Source organism: Dama dama, unplaced genomic scaffold (genome assembly GCF_033118175.1).
Source record: "Dama dama isolate Ldn47 unplaced genomic scaffold, ASM3311817v1 ptg000041l, whole genome shotgun sequence".
Classification (NCBI taxonomy): domain Eukaryota; kingdom Metazoa; phylum Chordata; class Mammalia; order Artiodactyla; family Cervidae; genus Dama; species Dama dama.
The window spans coordinates 3934543-3952792 of NW_026870879.1; positions in this window are offsets into that span (position 1 = coordinate 3934543).

Here is an 18250-nt window from a genome sequence, read left to right on the forward strand (position 1 = left end):
AAAATGGATAGGAGTCCCAGGATCCCTGTTTCACGTTGGAAGGGACCCTGGGTCTCCCGCCTCACATGGAGACGCATCCCAATTGCCATGCCAAGACTCGAGGATTATCCTGAGGTTTCCCTCGCACCTAGGCAGGAGTCCTGACGGCGCTGAACAAACACGTGTCTGGAAGGGCCCTCCCCGTCGTAACTCGAGAATATACCCCAGGTTTCAGCCGCAACTCGAGAAAAACCATGAGACTTCCCCCTCGCCCCGAGATGAGGCCCGATTCCCCTGCACTGCGTGCAGAGCAATTCCGTGTTCCACATCAAACGTGAAAGGAGCCTTGATTTCCTTGATGGCACTCCAGAGAAAACCCAAGAACACTGTCTCAAGTCTAGAGGGATCCTGAGGTCACTGGAGCAACACGAAAGGGCTCCGTGGACCCCAAATCCACTCGAGATGAGAGCTTAGTCCCTGGCTTCAACTCAAGAGGAATACCAACTTTCGACAAGCACCTCAAGAGGAGGCTTCTCTCAGCTACAGGTATGTGAGAGGAACCCTGAGTTTTGGCCTCAAGTGGAATGGACACCGAGATGCTCTGACTCGAAGTAAGGCCGGATATCCCTGCAGTGAATTGAATGCAGGCTCGTCTTGAATCTCCCAAGACGAAGGGATGTCTGAATCCCCTGTGGAGACCACAGAGAAAGACCTAGTCCTCCGCCTCATCGCGACCGGAGGCCTCACATCTTTGAAAACTCGAGAGGTCCGCGGAGATCAATGCTTCCAAAGGAGACGATGCCTGACTCCTCTTGAAAATGGATAGGAGTCCCAGGATCCCTGTGGCACGTGGAAAGGGACCCTGGGTCTCCCGCCTCACGTGGAGACGCGTCCCAATTTCCATGCCAAGACTCGAGGAGAATCCCGAGGTGTCCCTCGCACTTAGGCAGGAGTCTTGACTTCGCTGAACAAACACGTGTCTGGAAGGGCCCTCCCCGTCGTAACTCGAGAATATACCCCAGGTTCCGGCCGCAACTCGAGAAAAACCTTGAGACTTCCCCCTCGCCACGAGATTAGGCCCGATTCCCCTGCACTGCGTGCAGAGCAATTCCGTGTTCCACATCAAACGTGAAAGGAGGCTTGATTTCCTTGATGGCACTCCAGAGAAAACCCAAGATCACTGTCTCAAGTCTAGAGGGATCCTGATGTCACTGGAGCAACAAGAAAGGGCTCCGTGGACCCCAAATCAACTCGAGATGAGAGCTTAGTCCCTGGCTTCACCTCAAGAGGAATACCAACTTTCTATAAACACCTCAAGAGGAGGCTTCTCTCAGCTACAGGTATGTGAGAGGGACCCTGAGTGTGTGGCCTCAAGTGGAATGGACACAGAGATGCTCTGACTCAAATTAAGGCCGGATATGCCTGCAGTGAATTGAATGCAGGCTCGTCTTGCATCTCCCAAGACGAAGGGATGTCTGAATCCCCTGTGGAGACGACAGAGAAAGACCTAGTCCTCTGCCTCATCGCGACCGGAGGCCTCACATTCTTTGAAAACTCGAGAGGCCTGCGGAGATCAATGCTTCCAAAGGCGACAATGCCTGACTCCTCTTGAAAATGGATAGGAGTCCCAGGATCCCTGTGGCACGTGGAAAGGCACCCTGGGTCTCCCGCCTCACGTGGAGACATGTGCCAATTGCCATGCGAAGACTCGAGGAGAATCCCGAGGTGTCCCTCGAACCTAGGCAGGAGTCCTGACGTCGCTGAACAAACACGTGTCTGGAAGGGCCCTCCCCGTCGTAACTCGAGAATATACCCCAGGTTCCGGCCGCAACTCGAGGAAATCCATGAGACTTCCCCCTCGCCGCGAGATGAGACCCGATTCCCGTGCACTGCGTGCAGAGCAATTGGGTGTTCCACATCAAACGTGAAAGGAGCCTTGATTTCCTTGATGGCACTCCAGAGAAAACCCAAGATCACTGTCTCAAGTCTAGAGGGATCCTGAGGTCACTGGAGCAACACGAAAGGGCTCCGTGGACCCCAAATCAACTCGAGATGAGAGCTTAGTCACTGGCTTCGAATCAAGAGGAATAACAACTTTTCACAAGCACCTCAAGAGGAGGCTTCTCTCAGCTACAGGTATGTGAGAGGGACCCTGAGTTTGTGGCCTCAAGTGTAATGGACACCGAGATGCTCTGACTCGAAGTAAGGCCGGATATCCCTGCAGGGAAGTGAATGCAGGCTCGTCTTGCATCTCCCAAGACGAAGGGATGTCTGAATCCCCTGTGGAGACCACAGAGAAAGACCTAGTCCTCCTCCTAATCGCGACCGGAGGCCTCACATCCTTTGAAAACTCGAGAGGTCCGCGGAGATCAATGCTTCCAAAGGAGACGATGCCTGACTCCTCTTGAAAATGGATAGGAGTCCCAGGATCACTGTGGCACGTGGAAAGGGACCCTGGGTCTTCCGCCTCATGTGGAGACGCGTCCCAATTGCCATGCCAAGACTCGAGGAGAATCCGAGGTGTCCCTCGCACCTATTCAGGAGTCCTGACGTCGCTGAACAAACACGTGTCTGGAAGGGCCCTCCCCGTCGTAACTCGAGAATATACCCCAGGTTCCGGCCGCAACTCGAGAAAAACCTTGAGACTTCCCCCTCGCCGCGAGATGAGGCCCGATTCCCCTGCACTGCATGCAGAGCAATTCCGTGTTCCACATCAAACGTGAAAGGAGCCTTGATTTCCTTGATGGCACTCCAGAGAAAACCCAAGATCACTGTCTCAAGTCTAGAGGGATCCTGAGGTCACTGGAGCAACACGAAAGGGCTCCGTGGACCCCAAATCAACTCGAGATGAGAGCTTAGTCCCTGGCTTCGAATCAAGAGGAATAACAACTTTTCACAAGCACCTCAAGAGGAGGCTTCTCTCAGCTACAGGTATGTGAGAGGGACCCTGAGTTTGTGGCCTCAAGTGTAATGGACACCGAGATGCTCTGACTCGAAGTAAGGCCGGATATCCCTGCAGGGAAGTGAATGCAGGCTCGTCTTGCATCTCCCAAGACGAAGGGTTGTCTGAATCCCCTGTGGAGACCACAGAGAAAGACCTAGTTCTCCGCCTCTTCGCGACCTGAGGCCTCACATCCTTTGAAAATTCGAGAGGTCCGCGGAGATCAATGCTTCCAAAGGAGAAGATGCCTGACTCTTCTTGAAAATGGATAGGAGTCCCAGGATCCCTGTGGCACGTGGAAAGGGACCCTGGGTCTCCCGCCTCACGTGGAGACGCGTCCCAATTGCCATGCCAAGACTCGAGGAGAATCCCGAGGTGTCCCTCGCACCTAGGCAGTAGTCCTGACGTCGCTGAACAAAGACGTGTCTGGAAGGGCCCTCCGCGTCGTAACTCGAGAATATACCCCAGGTTCCGGCCGCTACTTAGAAAAACCATGAGACATCCTCCTTGCCGCGAGATGAGGCCCGATTTCCCTGCACTGCGTGCAGAGCAATTCCATGTTCCACATCAAACGTGAAAGGAGCCTTGATTTCCTTGATGGCACTCCAGAGAAAACCCAAGATCACTGTCTCAAGTCTAGAGGGATCCTGAGGTCACTGGACTAACAGGAAAGGGCTCCGTGGACCCCAAATCAACTCGAGATGAGAGCTTAGTCCCTGGCTTCGACTCAAGAGGAAAACCAACTTTCCACAAGCACCTCAAGAGGAGGCTTCTCTCAGCTACAGGTATATTTGAGGGACCCCGAGTTTGTGGCCTCAAGTGGAATGGACATCGTGATGCTCTGACTCAAAGTAAGGCCGGATATCCCTGCAGTGAACTGAATGCAGCCTCGTCTTGCATCTCCCAAGACGAAGGGTTGTCTGAATCCCCTGTGGAGACCACAGAGAAAGACCTAGTCCTCCACCTCAACGCAACCGGAGGCCTCATATCCTTTGAAAACTCGAGAGGACCGCGGAGAACAATACTTCCGAAGGAGACGATGTCTGACTCCTCTTGAAAATGGATAGGAGTCCAAGGATCCCTGTGGCACGTGGAAAGGGACCCTGGGTCTCCCGCCTCACGTGGAAACGCATCCCAATTGCCATGCCAAGACTCGAGGAGAATCCCGAGGTGTCCCTCGCCCCTAGGCAGGAGTCCTGACGTCGCTGAACAAACATGTGTCTGGAAGGGCCCTCCCCGTCGTAACTCGAGAATATACCCCAGGTTCCGGCCGCAACTCGAGAAAAACCATGAGACTTCCCCCTCGCCGCGAGATGAGGCCCGATTCCCCTGCACTGAGTGCAGAGCAATTCTGTGTTCCACATCAAACATGATAGGAGCCTTGATTGCCTTGATGGCACTCCAGAGAAAACCCAAGATCACTGTCTCAAGTCTAGAGGGATCCTGAGGACACTGAAGCAACATGAAAGGGCTCCGTGGACCCCAAATCAACTCGAGATGAGAGCTTATTCCCTGGCTTCGACTCAAGAGGAATACCAAGTTTCCACAAGAACCTCAAGAGGAGGCTTCTCTCAGCTACAGGTATGTAGGAGGGACCCTGAGTTTGTGGCCTCAAGTGGAAAGGACACCGAGATGCTCTACTCGAAGTAAGGCTGGATATCCCTGCAGTGAATTGAATGCAGGCTCGTCTTGCATCTCCCAAGACGAAGGGATGTCTGAATCCCCTGTGGAGACCACAGAGAATGTCCTAGTCCTCCGCCTCAACGCGACCGGAGGCCTCACATCCTTTGAAAACTCGAGATGTCTGTGGAGATCAATGCTTCCAAAGGAGACGATGCCTGACTCCTCTTGAAAATGGATAGGAGTCCCAGGATCCCTGTGGCACGTGGAAAGGGACCCTGGGTCTCCCGGCTCAAGTGGAGACACGTCCCAATTGCCATGCCAAGACTCGAGGAGAATCCCGAGGTGTCCCTCGCACCTAGGCAGGAGTCCTGACGTCGCTGAAAAAACACGTATCTGGAAGGGCCCTCCCCGTCGTAACTCGAGAATATACCCCTGGTTCTGGCCGCAACTCGAGAAAAACCATGAGATTTCCCCCTCGCCGCGAGTTGAGGCCCGATTCCCCTGCACTGCGTGCAGAGCAATTCCGTGTTCCACATCAAACGTGAAAGGAGCCTTGATTTCCTTGATGGCACTACAGAGAAAACCCAAGATCACTGTCTCAAGTCTAGAGGGATCCTGAGGTCACTGGACCAACAGGAAAGGGCTCCGTGTACCCCAAATCAACTCGAGATGAGAGCTTAGTCCCTGGCTTCGACTCAAGAGGAATACCAACTTTCCACCAGCACCTCAAGAGGAGGCTTCTCTCAGCTACAGGTATGTGAGAGGGACCCTGATTTTGTGGCCTCAAGTGGAATGGACACCGAGATGCTCTGACACGAAGTAAGGCCGGATATCCCTGCAGTGAATTGAATGCAGGCTCGTCTTGCATCTCCCAAGACGAAGGGATGTCTGAATCCCCTGGGGAGACCACAGAGAGACCTAGTCCTCCACCTCAATGCGACCGGAGACCTCACATCCTTTGAAAACTCGAGAGGTCCGCGGAGATCAATGCTTCCAAATGAGACGATGCCTGACTCCTCTTGAAAATAGATAGGAGTCCCAGGATCCCTGTGGCACGTTGAAAGGGAAACTGGGTCTCCCGCCTCACGTGGAGACACGTCCCAATTGCCATGCCAAGACTCGAGGAGAATCCCGAGGTGTCCCTTGCACCTAGGCAGGAGTCCTGACGTCGCTGAACAAACACGTGTCTGGAAGGGCCCTCCCCATCGTAACTCGAGAATATACCCCAGGTTCCGGCCACAACTCGAGAAAAATCATGAGACTTCGCCTCGCCGCGAGATGAGGCCCGATTCCCCTGCACTGCGTGCAGAGCAATTCCGTGTTCCACATTAAATGTGAAACGAGCCTTGATTTCCTTGATGGCACTCCAGAGACAACCCAAGATCATTGTCTCAAGTCTAGAGGGATCCTGAGGTCACTGGAGCAACACGAAAGGTCTCCGTGGACCCCAAATCAACTCGAGATGAGTGCTTAGTCCCTGGCTTCGACTCAAGAGGAATACCAACTTTCCATAAGCCCCTCAGGAGGAGGCTTCTCTCAGCTACAGTTATGTGGGAGGGACCCTGAATTTGTGGCCTCAAGAGGAATGGACACTGAGATGCTCTGACTCGAAGTAAGGCCGGATATCCCTGCAGTGAATTGAATGCAGGCTCGTCTTGCATCTCTCAAGACGAAGGGATGTCTGAATACCCTGTGGAGACCACAGAGAAAGACCTAGTCCTCCGCCTCATCGCGACCGGAGGCCTCACATCCTTTGAAAACTCGAGAGGTGGGCGGAGATCAATGCTTCCAAAGGAGACGATGCCTGACTCCTCTTGAAAATGGATAAGAGTCCCAGGATCCCTGTGGCATGTGGAAAGGGACACTGGGTCTCCCGTCTCACGAGGAGACGCGTCCCAATTGCCATGCCAAAACTCGAGGAGAATCCCGAGGTGTCCCTCGCACCTAGGGAGGAGTCCTGACGTCGTTGAACAAACACGTGTCTCGAAGAGCCCTCCCCGTCGTAACTGGAGACTATACCCCAGGTTCGGGCCACAACTCGAGAAAAACCATGAGATTTCCCCCTCGCCGCGAGTTGAGGCCCGATTCCCCTGCACTGAGTGCAGAGCAATTCTGTGTTCCACATCAAACATGATAGGAGCCTTGATTGCCTTGATGGCACTCCAGAGAAAACCCAAGATCACTGTCTCAAGTCTAGAGGGATCCTGAGGTCACTGGAGCAACACGAAAGGGCTCCGTGGACCCCAAATCAACTCGAGATGAGAGCTTAGTCACTGGCTTCGAATCAAGAGGAATAACAACTTTTCACAAGCACCTCAAGAGGAGGATTCTCTCAGCTACAGGTATGTGAGAGGGACCCTGAGTTTGTGGCCTCAAGTGTAATGGACACCGAGATGCTCTGACTCGAAGTAAGGCCGGATATCCCTGCAGGGAAGTGAATGCAGGCTCGTCTTGCATCTCCCAAGACGAAGGGATGTCTGAATCCCCTGTGGAGACCACAGAGAAAGACCTAGTCCTCCTCCTAATCGCGACCGGAGGCCTCACATCCTTTGAAAACTCGAGAGGTCCGCGGAGATCAATGCTTCCAAAGGAGACGATGCCTGACTCCTCTTGAAAATGGATAGGAGTCCCAGGATCACTGTGGCACGTGGAAAGGGACCCTGGGTCTTCCGCCTCATGTGGAGACGCGTCCCAATTGCCATGCCAAGACTCGAGGAGAATCCCGAGTTGTCCCTCGCACCTAGGCAGGAGTCCTGACGTCGCTGAACAAACACGTGTCTGGAAGGGCCCTCCCCGTCGTAACTCGAGAATATACCCCAGGTTCCGGCCGCAACTCGAGAAAAACCTTGAGACTTCCCCCTCGCCGCGAGATGAGGCCCGATTCCCCTGCACTGCATGCAGAGCAATTCCGTGTTCCACATCAAACGTGAAAGGAGCCTTGATTTCCTTGATGGCACTCCAGAGAAAACCTAGATCACTGTCTCAAGTCTAGAGGGATCCTGAGGTCACTGGAGCAACACGAATGGGCTCCGTGGACCCCAAATCAACTCGAGATGAGAGCTTAGACCCTGGCTTCGACTCAAGAGGAATACCCACTTTTCACAAGCACCTCAAGACGAGGCTTCTCTCAGCTACAGGTATGTGAGAGGGACCCTGAGTTTGTGGCCAAAGTGGAATGGACAACGAGATGCTCTGACTCGAAGTAAGGCAGGATTTGCCTGCAGTGAATTGAATGCATGCTCATCTTGCATCTCCCAAGACGAAGGGTTGTCTGAATCCCCTGTGGAGACCACAGAGAAAGACCTAGTTCTCCGCCTCTTCGCGACCTGAGGCCTCACATCCTTTGAAAATTCGAGAGGTCCGCGGAGATCAATGCTTCCAAAGGAGAAGAGGCCTGACTCTTCTTGAAAATGGATAGGAGTCCCAGGATCCCTGTGGCACGTGGAAAGGGACCCTGGGTCTCCCGCCTCACGTGGAGACGCGTCCCAATTGCCATGCCAAGACTCGAGGAGAATACCGAGGTGTCCCTCGCACCTAGGCAGTAGTCCTGACGTCGCTGAACAAAGACATGTCTGGAAGGGCCCTCCGCGTCGTAACTCGAGAATATACCCCAGGTTCCGGCCGCTACTTAGAAAAACCATGAGACATCCTCCTTGCCGCGAGATGAGGCCCGATTTCACTGCACTGCGTGCAGAGCAATTCCATGTTCCACATCAAACGTGAAAGGAGCCTTGATTTCCTTGATGGCACTCCAGAGAAAACCCAAGATCACTGTCTCAAGTCTAGAGGGATCCTGAGGTCACTGGACCAACAGGAAAGGGCTCCGTGGACCCCAAATCAACTCGAGATGAGAGCTTATTCCCTGGCTTCGACTCAAGAGGAATACCAACTTTCCACAAGCACCTCAAGAGGAGGCTTCTCTCAGCTACAGGTATATTTGAGGGACCCCGAGTTTGTGGCCTCAAGTGGAATGGACACCGTGATGCTCTGACTCAAAGTAAGGCCGGATATCCCTGCAGTGAACTGAATGCAGCCTCGTCTTGCATCTCCCAAGACGAAGGGTTGTCTGAATCCCCTGTGGAGACCACAGAGAAAGACCTAGTCCTCCACCTCAACGCAACCGGAGGCCTCATATCCTTTGAAAACTCGAGATGTCTGTGGAGATCAATGCTTCCAAAGGAGACGATGCCTGACTCCTCTTGAAAATGGATAGGAGTCTCAGCATCCCTGTGGCACGTGGAAAGGGACCCTGGGTCTCCCGCCTCACGTGGAGACGGGTCCAAATTGCCATGCCAAGACTCTAGAAAATCCCGAGGTGTCCCTCGCACCTAGGCAGGAGACCTGACGTCGCTGAACAAACACGTGTCTGGAAGGGCCCTCCCCGTCGTAACTCGAGAATATACCCCAGGTTCCGGCCGCAACTCGAGAAAAACCATGAGACTTCCCCCTCGCCGCCAGATGAGGCCCGATTCCCCTGCACTGCGTGCAGAGCAATTCCGTGTTCCACATCAAACGTGAAAGGAGCCTTGATTTCCTTGATGGCACTGCAGAGAAAACCCAAGATCACTGTCTCAAGTCTAGAGGGATCCTGAGGTCACTGGAGCAACACGAAAGTTCTCCGTGGACCCCAAATATACTCGAGATAAGAGCTTAGACCCTGGCTTCGACTCAAGAGGAATACCAACTATCCACAAGCACCTCAAGAGGAGGCTTCTCTCAGCTACAGGTATGTGAGAGGAACCCTGAGTTTGTGGCCTCAAGTGCAATGGACACCGAGATGCTCTGACTCGAAGTAAGGCCGGATATCCCTGCAGTGAATTGAATGCAGGCTCGTCTTGCATCTCCCAAGAAGAAGGGATGTCTGAATCCCCTGTGGAGACCACAGAGAAAGACCTAGTCCTCCGCCTCATCACGACCGGAGGCCTCACATCCTTTGAAAACTCGAGAGGTCCGCGGAGATCAATGCTTCCAAAGGAGAAGATGCCTGAAGTCTCTTGAAAATGGATAGGAGTCCCAGGATCCCTGTGGCACGTGGAAAGGGACCCTGGGTCTCCCGCCTCACGTGGAGACGCGTCCCAATTGCCATGCCAAGACTCGAGGAGAATCCCGAGGTGTCCCTCGCACCTAGGCAGGAGTCCTGACGTCGCTGAACAAACACGTGTCTGGAAGGGCCCTCCCCGTCGTAACTCGAGAATATACCCCAGGTTCCGGCCGCAACTCGAGAAAAACCATGAGACTTCCCCATCGCCGCGAGATGAGGCCCGATTCCCCTGCAATGCGTGCAGAGCAATTCCGTGTTCCACATCAAACGTGAAAGGAGCCTTGATTTACTTGATGGCACTACAGAGAAAACCCAAGATCACTGTCTCAAGTCTAGAGGGATCCTGAGGTCACTGGAGCAACACCAAAGGGCTCCGTGGACCCCAAATCAACTCGAGATGAGAGCTTAGTCCCTGGCTTCGACTCAAGAGGAATACCAACTTTCCACAAGCACCTCAAGAGGAGGCTTCTCTCAGCTACAGGTATGTCAGAGGGACCCTGAGTTTGTCGCCTCAAGTGGAATGGACACCGAGATGCTCTAACTCGATGTAAGGCCGGATATCTCTGCAGTGAATTGAATGCAGGCTCGTCTTGCATCTCCCAAGACGAAGGGATGTCTGAATCCCCTGTGGAGACCACAGAGAAAGACCTAGTCCTCCACCTCATCGCGACCGGAGGCCTCACATCCTTTGAAAACTCGAGAGTTCCGCGGAGATCAATGCTTCCAAAGGAGAAGATGCCTGACGCCTCTTGAAAATGGATAGTAGTCCCAGGATCCCTGTGGCACGTGGAAAGGGAAACTGGGTCTCCCGCCTCACGTGGAGACGCGTCCCAATTGCCATGCCAAGACTCGAGGAGAATCCCGAGGTGTCCCTCGCACCGAGGCAGGAGTCCTGACGTCGCTGAACAAACACTTGTCTGGAAGGGCCCTCCCCGTCGTAACTCGAAAATATACCCCAGGTTCCGGCCGCAACTCGAGAAAAACCATGAGACTTCCCCCTCGCCGCGAGATGAGGCCCGATTCCCCTGCACTGCATGCAGAGCAATTCCGAATTCCACATCAAACGTGAAAGGAGCCTTGATTTCCTTGATGGCACTCCAGAGAAAACCCAAGATCACTGTCTCAAGTCTAGAGGGATCCTGAGGTCACTGGAGCAACACGAATGGGCTCCGTGGACCCCAAATCAACTCGAGATGAGAGCTTATTCCCTGGCTTCGACTCAAGAGGAATACCAAGTTTCAACAAGAACCTCAAGAGGAGGCTTCTCTCAGCTACAGGTATGTAGGAGGGACCCTGATTTTGTGGCCTCAAGTGGAAAGGACACCGAGATGCTCTACTCGAAGTAAGGCTGGATATCCCTGCAGTGAATTGAATGCAGGCTCGTCTTGCATCTCCCAAGACGAAGGGATGTCTGAATCCCCTGTGGAGACCACAGAGAATGTCCTAGTCCTCCGCCTCAACGCGACCGGAGGCCTCACATCCTATGAAAACTCGAGATGTCTGTGGAGATCAATGCTTCCAAAGGAGACGATGCCTGACTCCTCTTGAAAATGGATAGGAGTCCCAGGATCCCTGTGGCACGTGGAAAGGGACCCTGGGTCTCCCGCCTTAAGTGGAGACGCGTCCCAATTGCCATGCCAAGACTCGAGGAGAATCCCGAGGTGTCCCTCGCACCTAGGCAGGAGTCCTGACGTCGCTGAAAAAACATGTATCTGGAAGGGCCCTCCCCGTCGTAACTCGAGAATATACCCCTGGTTCTGGCCGCAACTCGAGAAAAACCATGAGATTTCCCCCTCGCCGCGAGTTGAGGCCCGATTCCCCTGCACTGCGTGCAGAGCAATTCCGTGTTCCACATCAAACGTGAAAGGAGCCTTGATTTCCTTGATGGCACTACAGAGAAAACCCAAGATCACTGTCTCAAGTCTAGAGGGATCCTGAGGTCACTGGACCAACAGGAAATGGCTCCGTGTACCCCAAATCAACTCGAGATGAGAGCTTAGTCCCTGGCTTCGACTCAAGAGGAATACCAACTTTCCACCAGCACCTCAAGAGGAGGCTTCTCTCAGCTACAGGTATGTGAGAGGGACCCTGATTTTGTGGCCTCAAGTGGAATGGACACGGAGATGCTTTGACACGAAGTAAGGCCGGATATCCCTGCAGTGAATTGAATGCAGGCTCGTCTTGCATCTCCCAAGACGAAGGGATGTCTGAATCCCCTGTGGAGACCACAGAGAGACCTAGTCCTAACCTCAATGCGACCGGAGACCTCACATCCTTTGAAAACTCGAGAGGTCCGCGGAGATCAATGCTTCCAAATGAGACGATGCCTGACTCCTCTTGAAAATAGATAGGAGTCCCAGGATCCCTGTGGCACGTTGAAAGGGAAACTGGGTCTCCCGCCTCACGTGGAGACACGTCCCAATTGCCATGCCAAGACTCGAGGAGAATCCCGAGGTGTCCCTTGCACCTAGGCAGGAGTCCTGACGTCGCTGAACAAACACGTGTCTGGAAGGGCCCTCCCCATCGTAACTCGAGAATATACCCCAGGTTCCGGCCACAACTCGAGAAAAACCATGAGACTTCGCCTCGCCGCGAGATGAGGCCCGATTCCCCTGCACTGCGTGCAGAGCAATTCCGTGTTCCACATTAAATGTGAAAAGAGCCTTGATTTCCTTGATGGCACTCCAGAGACAACCCAAGATCATTGTCTCAAGTCTAGCGGGATCCTGAGGTCACTGGAGCAACACGAAAGGTCTCCGTGGACCCCAAATAAACTCGAGATGAGTGCTTAGTCCCTGGCTTCGACTCAAGAGGAATACCAACTTTCCATAAGCCCCTCAGGAGGAGGCTTCTCTCAGCTACAGTTATGTGGGAGGGACCCTGAATTTGTGGCCTCAAGTGGAATGGACACCGAGATGCTCTGACTCGAAGTAAGGCCGGATATCCCTGCAGGGAAGTGAATGCAGGCTCGTCTTGCATCTCCCAAGACGAAGGGTTGTATGAATCCCCTGTGGAGACCACAGAGAAAGACCTAGTTCTCCGCCTCTTCGCGACCTGAGGGCTCACATCCTTTGAAAATTCGAGAGGTCTGCGGAGATCAATGCTTCCAAAGGAGAAGATGCCTGACTCTTCTTGAAAATGGATAGGAGTCCCAGGATCCCTGTGGCACGTGGAAAGGGACCCTGGGTCTCCCGCCTCACGTGGAGACGCGTCCCAATTGCCATGCCAAGACTCGAGGAGAATCCCGAGGTGTCCCTCGCACCTAGGCAGTAGTCCTGACGTCGCTGAACAAAGACGTGTCTGGAAGGGCCCTCCGCGTCGTAACTCGAGAATATACCCCAGGTTCCGGCCGCTACTTAGAAAAACCATGAGACATCCTCCTTGCCGCGAGATGAGGCCCGATTTCCCTGCACTGCGTGCAGAGCAATTCCATGTTCCACATCAAACGTGAAAGGAGCCTTGATTTCCTTGATGGCACTCCAGAGAAAACCCAAGATCACTGTCTCAAGTCTAGAGGGATCCTGAGGTCACTGGACTAACAGGAAAGGGCTCCGTGGACCCCAAATCAACTCGAGATGAGAGCTTAGTCCCTGGCTTCGACTCAAGAGGAATACCAACTTTCCACAAGCACCTCAAGAGGAGGCTTCTCTCAGCTACAGGTATATTTGAGGGACCCCGAGTTTGTGGCCTCAAGTGGAATGGACACCGTGATGCTCTGACTCAAAGTAAGGCCGGATATCCCTGCAGTGAACTAAATGCAGCCTCGTCTTGCATCTCCCAAGACGAAGGGTTGTCTGAATCCCCTGTGGAGACCACAGAGAAAGACCTAGTCCTCCACCTCAACGCAACCGGAGGCCTCATATCCTTTGAAAACTCGAGAGGACCGCGGAGAACAATACTTCCGAAGGAGACGATGTCTGACTCCTCTTGAAAATGGATAGGAGTCCCAGGATCCCTGTGGCACGTGGAAAGGAACCCTGGGTCTCCCGCCTCACGTGGAAACGCATCCCAATTGCCATGCCAAGACTCGAGGAGAATCCCGAGGTGTCCCTCGCCCCTAGGCAGGAGTCCTGACGTCGCTGAACAAACATGTGTCTGGAAGGGCCCTCCCCGTCGTAACTCGAGAATATACCCCAGGTTCCGGCCGCAACTCGAGAAAAACCATGAGACTTCCCCCTCGCCGCGAGATGAGGCCCGATTCCCCTGCACTGAGTGCAGAGCAATTCTGTGTTCCACATCAAACATGATAGGAGCCTTGATTGCCTTGATGGCACTCCAGAGAAAACCCAAGATCACTGTCTCAAGTCTAGAGGGATCCTGAGGACACTGGAGCAACATGAAAGGGCTCCGGGGACCCCAAATCAACTCGAGATGAGAGCTTATTCCCTGGCTTCGACTCAAGAGGAATACCAAGTTTCCACAAGAACCTCAAGAGGAGGCTTCTCTCAGCTACAGGTATGTAGGAGGGACCCTGAGTTTGTGGCCTCAAGTGGAAAGGACACCGAGATGCTCTACTCGAAGTAAGGCTGGATATCCCTGCAGTGAATTGAATGCAGGCTCGTCTTGCATCTCCCAAGACGAAGGGATGTCTGAATCCCCTGTGGAGACCACAGAGAATGTCCTAGTCCTCCGCCTCAACGCGACCGGAGGCCTCACATCCTTTGAAAACTCGAGATGTCTGTGGAGATCAATGCTTCCAAAGGAGACGATGCCTGACTCCTCTTGAAAATGGATAGGAGTCCCAGGATCCCTGTGGCACGTGGAAAGGGACCCTGGGTCTCCCGCCTCAAGTGGAGACGCGTCCCAATTGCCATGCCAAGACTCGAGGAGAATCCCGAGGTGTCCCTCGCACCTAGGCAGGAGTCCTGACGTCGCTGAAAAAACACGTATCTGGAAGGGCCCTCCCCGTCGTAACTCGAGAATATACCCCTGGTTCTGGCCGCAACTCGAGAAAAACCATGAGATTTCCCCCTCGCCGCGAGTTGAGGCCCGATTCCCCTGCACTGCGTGCAGAGCAATTCCGTGTTCCACATCAAACGTGAAAGGAGCCTTGATTTCCTTGATGGCACTACAGAGAAAACCCAAGATCACTGTCTCAAGTCTAGAGGGATCCTGAGGTCACTGGACCAACAGGAAAGGGCTCCGTGTACCCCAAATCAACTCGAGATGAGAGCTTAGTCCCTGGCTTCGACTCAAGAGGAATACCAACTTTCCACCAGCACCTCAAGAGGAGGCTTCTCTCAGCTACAGTTATGTGGGAGGGACCCTGAATTTGTGGCCTCAAGAGGAATGGACACTGAGATGCTCTGACTCGAAGTAAGGCCGGATATCCCTGCAGTGAATTGAATGCAGGCTCGTCTTGCATCTCTCAAGACGAAGGGATGTCTGAATACCCTGTGGAGACCACAGAGAAAGACCTAGTCCTCCGCCTCATCGCGACCGGAGGCCTCACATCCTTTGAAAACTCGAGAGGTGGGCGGAGATCAATGCTTCCAAAGGAGACGATGCCTGACTCCTCTTGAAAATGGATAAGAGTCCCAGGATCCCTGTGGCATGTGGAAAGGGACACTGGGTCTCCCGTCTCACGAGGAGACGCGTCCCAATTGCCATGCCAAAACTCGAGGAGAATCCCGAGGTGTCCCTCGCACCTAGGGAGGAGTCCTGACGTCGTTGAACAAACACGTGTCTCGAAGAGCCCTCCCCGTCGTAACTGGAGACTATACCCCAGGTTCGGGCCACAACTCGAGAAAAACCATGAGACTTCCCCCTCGCCGTGAGATGAGGCCCGATTCCCCTGCACTGCATGCAGAGCAATTCCGTGTTCCACATCAAACGTGAAAGGAGCCTTGATTTCCTTGATGGCACTCTAGAGAAAACCCAAGATCACTGTCTCAAGTCTAGAGGGATCCTGAGGTCACTGGAGCAACACGAAAGGGCTCCGTGGACCCCAAATCAACTCGAGATGAGAGCTTAGTCCCTGGCTTCACCTCAAGAGGAATACCAACTTTCTATAAACACCTCAAGAGGAGGCTTCTCTCAGCTACAGGTATGTGAGAGGGACCCTGAGTGTGTGGCCTCAAGTGGAATGGACACAGAGATGCTCTGACTCAAATTAAGGCCGGATATGCCTGCAGTGAATTGAATGCAGGCTCATCTTGCATCTCCCAAGACGAAGGGATGTCTGAATCCCCTGTGGAGACGACAGAGAAAGACCGAGTCCTCTGCCTCATCGCGACCGGAGGCCTCACATTCTTTGAAAACTCGAGAGGCCTGCGGAGATCAATGCTTCCAAAGGCGACAATGCCTGACTCCTCTTGAAAATGGATAGGAGTCCCAGGATCCCTGTGGCACGTGGAAAGGCACCCTGGGTCTCCCGCCTCACGTGGAGACGTGTGCCAATTGCCATGCGAAGACTCGAGGAGAATCCCGAGGTGTCCCTCGAACCTAGGCAGGAGTCCTGACGTCGCTGAACAAACACGTGTCTGGAAGGGCCCTCCCCGTCGTAACTCGAGAATATACCCCAGGTTCCGGCCGCAACTCGAGGAAATCCATGAGACTTCCCCCTCGCCGCGAGATGAGACCCGATTCCCGTGCACTGCGTGCAGAGCAATTGGGTGTTCCACATCAAACGTGAAAGGAGCCTTGATTTCCTTGATGGCACTCCAGAGAAAACCCAAGATCACTGTCTCAAGTCTAGAGGGATCCTGAGGTCACTGGAGCAACACGAAAGGGCTCCGTGGACCCCAAATCAACTCGAGATGAGAGCTTAGTCACTGGCTTCGAATCAAGAGGAATAACAACTTTTCACAAGCACCTCAAGAGGAGGCTTCTCTCAGCTACAGGTATGTGAGAGGGACCCTGAGTTTGTGGCCTCAAGTGTAATGGACACCGAGATGCTCTGACTCGAAGTAAGGCCGGATATCCCTGCAGGGAAGTGAATGCAGGCTCGTCTTGCATCTCCCAAGACGAAGGGATGTCTGAATCCCCTGTGGAGACCACAGAGAAAGACCTAGTCCTCCTCCTAATCGCGACCGGAGGCCTCACATCCTTTGAAAACTCGAGAGGTCCGCGGAGATCAATGCTTCCAAAGGAGACGATGCCTGACTCCTCTTGAAAATGGATAGGAGTCCCAGGATCACTGTGGCACGTGGAAAGGGACCCTGGGTCTTCCGCCTCATGTGGAGACGCGTCCCAATTGCCATGCCAAGACTCGAGGAGAATCCCGAGGTGTCCCTCGCACCTAGGCAGGAGTCCTGACGTCGCTGAACAAACACGTGTCTGGAAGGGCCCTCCCCGTCGTAACTCGAGAATATACCGCAGGTTCCGGCCGCAACTCGAGAAAAACCTTGAGAATTCCCCCTCGCCGCGAGATGAGGCCCGATTCCCCTGCACTGCATGCAGAGCAATTCCGTGTTCCACATCAAACGTGAAAGGAGCCTTGATTTCCTTGATGGCACTCCAGAGAAAACCCAAGATCACTGTCTCAAGTCTAGAGGGATCCTGAGGTCACTGGAGCAACACGAATGGGCTCCGTGGACCCCAAATCAACTCGAGATGAGAGCTTAGACCCTGGCTTCGACTCAAGAGGAATACCCACTTTTCACAAGCACCTCAAGACGAGGCTTCTCTCAGCTACAGGTATGTGAGAGGGACCCTGAGTTTGTGGCCAAAGTGGAATGGACAGCGAGATGCTCTGACTCGAAGTAAGGCAGGATTTGCCTGCAGTGAATTGAATGCAGGCTCATCTTGCATCTCCCAAGACGAAGGGTTGTCTGAATCCCCTGTGGAGACCACAGAGAAAGACCTAGTTCTCCGCCTCTTCGCGACCTGAGGCCTCACATCCTTTGAAAATTCGAGAGGTCCGCGGAGATCAATGCTTCCAAAGGAGAAGATGCCTGACTCTTCTTGAAAATGGATAGGAGTCCCAGGATCCCTGTGGCACGTGGAAAGGGACCCTGGGTCTCCCGCCTCACGTGGAGACGCGTCCCAATTGCCATGCCAAGACTCGAGGAGAATCCCGAGGTGTCCCTCGCACCTAGGCAGTAGTCCTGACGTCGCTGAACAAAGACATGTCTGGAAGGGCCCTCCGCGTCGTAACTCGAGAATATACCCCAGGTTCCGGCCGCTACTTAGAAAAACCATGAGACATCCTCCTTGCCGCGAGATGAGGCCCGATTTCACTGCACTGCGTGCAGAGCAATTCCATGTTCCACATCAAACGTGAAAGGAGCCTTGATTTCCTTGATGGCACTCCAGAGAAAACCCAAGATCACTGTCTCAAGTCTAGAGGGATCCTGAGGTCACTGGACCAACAGGAAAGGGCTCCGTGTACCCCAAATCAACTCGAGATGAGAGCTTAGTCCCTGGCTTCGACTCAAGAGGAATACCAACTTTCCACCAGCACCTCAAGAGGAGGCTTCTCTCAGCTACAGTTATGTGGGAGGGACCCTGAATTTGTGGCCTCAAGAGGAATGGACACTGAGATGCTCTGACTCGAAGTAAGGCCGGATATCCCTGCAGTGAATTGAATGCAGGCTCGTCTTGCATCTCTCAAGACGAAGGGATGTCTGAATACCCTGTGGAGACCACAGAGAAAGACCTAGTCCTCCGCCTCATCGCGACCGGAGGCCTCACATCCTTTGAAAACTCGAGAGGTGGGCGGAGAT